Source organism: Schistocerca serialis, unplaced genomic scaffold (genome assembly GCF_023864345.2).
Source record: "Schistocerca serialis cubense isolate TAMUIC-IGC-003099 unplaced genomic scaffold, iqSchSeri2.2 HiC_scaffold_1046, whole genome shotgun sequence".
Lineage (NCBI taxonomy): Eukaryota > Metazoa > Arthropoda > Insecta > Orthoptera > Acrididae > Schistocerca > Schistocerca serialis.
Window position 1 is genome coordinate 20,001 of NW_026047235.1, and position 2,500 is coordinate 22,500.

Consider the following 2,500-nt stretch of genomic DNA (forward strand, 5'->3'; position numbering starts at 1 on the left):
GGAACCCGGCAGCGGAACCGATACAAGTCGGGCCCCTCTTTTAGAGATGCTCGTCGGGGTAACCCAAAAGGACCCGGAGACGCCGTCGGGAGATCGGGGAAGAGTTTTCTTTTCTGCATGAGCGTTCGAGTTCCCTGGAATCCTCTAGCAGGGAGATAGGGTTTGGAACGCGAAGAGCACCGCAGTTGCGGCGGTGTCCCGATCTTCCCCTCGGACCTTGAAAATCCGGGAGAGGGCCACGTGGAGGTGTCGCGCCGGTTCGTACCCATATCCGCAGCAGGTCTCCAAGGTGAAGAGCCTCTAGTCGATAGAATAATGTAGGTAAGGGAAGTCGGCAAATTGGATCCGTAACTTCGGGATAAGGATTGGCTCTGAGGATCGGGGCGTGTCGGGCTTGGTCGGGAAGTGGGTCAGCGCTAACGTGACGGGCCTGGGCGAGGTGAGTGCCGTAGGGGTGCCGGTAAGTGCGGGCGTTTAGCGCGGGCGTGGTCTGCTCTCGCCGTTGGTCGGCCTCGTGCTGGCCGGCGGTGCAGGATGCGCGCGCCTGCGCGGCGTTCGCGCCCCGGTGCTTCAACCTGCGTGCAGGATCCGAGCTCGGTCCCGTGCCTTGGCCTCCCACGGATCTTCCTTGCTGCGAGGCCGCGTCCGCCTTAGCGTGCTCCTCCGGGGGCGCGCGGGTGCGCGGATTCTCTTCGGCCGCCATTCAACGATCAACTCAGAACTGGCACGGACTGGGGGAATCCGACTGTCTAATTAAAACAAAGCATTGCGATGGCCCTAGCGGGTGTTGACGCAATGTGATTTCTGCCCAGTGCTCTGAATGTCAACGTGAAGAAATTCAAGCAAGCGCGGGTAAACGGCGGGAGTAACTATGACTCTCTGCCGCCCCGCCGCTGCAGAAGCGCAAGCGGCGCCGCTGGGAGTTCGCGCGGACACAGGACGCCTTCCGCAGGTCGCGTGCGCGTTGCGTGCGCGGCTTGCTGGACGGCACCCTGCTGCAGCCGCCACCCGACATCCCCAGTCTGCTGGACTTCTGGGCGGACCTCTTCACGAAGAAGCCGATCTCCACCGCTGGCTTCATCCGTGACCGCCTTCTCCCGCACTCGGAGCCTGTCGCTCCTGAGTGCCTATGGGGGCCGGTCACACGTGAGGAGGTCGCTGCTGCCTTGCCGCCCAGGGGATCGGCGGCCGGGCCGGACGGCCTGACTCCAGCGGAGCTGCGGCGCCTGCCGCATGAAGTCCTGGTGAAACTCTTGAACCTCTTCCTCCTGGCCCGCGCCCTCCCCGAGCGTCTGCTTCGCGCCCGGACGTCACTTCTCCCCAAAACGGCTGCACCAACATCCCCCGCTGACTTTCGCCCCATTACGGTCTGCTCGGTGTTGGCGCGGACCTTTCACAAGGTTCTCGCGTCACGCCTGATGCGTGCATGTGCTGTGGACGAACGTCAGCGGGCATTCATCCCCCGGGATGGGATGTTGGAATACACCTTCATCTTGGACACTGCTCTCACCGACGCAGTCCGCTCCTGTCGCTCTGTTTTTGTGGCATCGATCGACGTCTCTAAAGCGTTCGATTCGGTGGACCATGCTGCCCTCCGCCCCGTGCTGAGGGCTCATGGCCTGCCGGATTGCTTTATTGAGTACGTCGAAAGGTGTTACGAGGGTAGCACGACAGTGATAGCGGGCGGCGCCGACGTGGGCGTGCCCCTGCAGCCGGCAAGGGGTGTGCGTCAGGGTGACCCCCTCTCCCCCCTCCTTTTCAATTTTGCGGTGGACTATGTTTTGAGTCAACTTCCCTCCCACATCGGAGCTCGGATCCTCGGCCGCAGAGTCAACGCTGCGGCCTTCGCAGATGACGTCCTGCTTTTTGCATCGACCGCGAGGGGATTGCAGTCCCTCATCGACGCAGCCGTCGCAGCCCTCGGCCATCTGGGGCTGCAGATCAACGCCCGGAAGTGTTTCACCCTCGCTTTAGTCGCGTCTGGGCGTGACAAGAAGGTGAAGGTCGACGCCGACGTTACCTTCAAAGCGGGCAACGCCACCATGCCCGCCCTACGTGTGGGTGAAACCTTCCGGTATCTGGGACTGCAATTCTCCACCGCGGGTCGCTGCGTGTTCAACCCACGACGCCACCTGGTGGAGCAGCTGGACGTCATCTCCCGAGCTCCGCTTAAGCCGCAACAGCGCCTCTACGCCCTCACCAACGTACTTCTCCCAGGCCTGTACCACGGGCTGGCCCTCAGCCGCACCCGAGTGGGTGCGTTGAAAGCGGCAGACGTGACCATCCGGGCCGCCGTCAGGAGATGGTTCCGCCTTCCGGCGGACACTCCCCTGGGCTACTTCCATGCTCCTGTAGCCCAGGGAGGCCTCGGCATCCCATCATGCCGATGGATGGGGCCAACACTCCGCCGGTCCCGTCTCCTGGCGCTGAAGAGGATTGGACCAGCCCCCGACGGTGCAGGCCGGGACGAGGTACAGCGTGAGATTGAGGTGCTGGAGCG

The 2,500-nt window shown here is 63.2% G+C and overlaps 1 pseudogene; it reads left to right on the top strand.

Moving 5' to 3' along the window:
- The window catches only part of LOC126430398 (large subunit ribosomal RNA), a 6,901-nt pseudogene that overhangs the window by 1,999 nt on the left and 2,402 nt on the right, over nt 1–2,500 (top strand).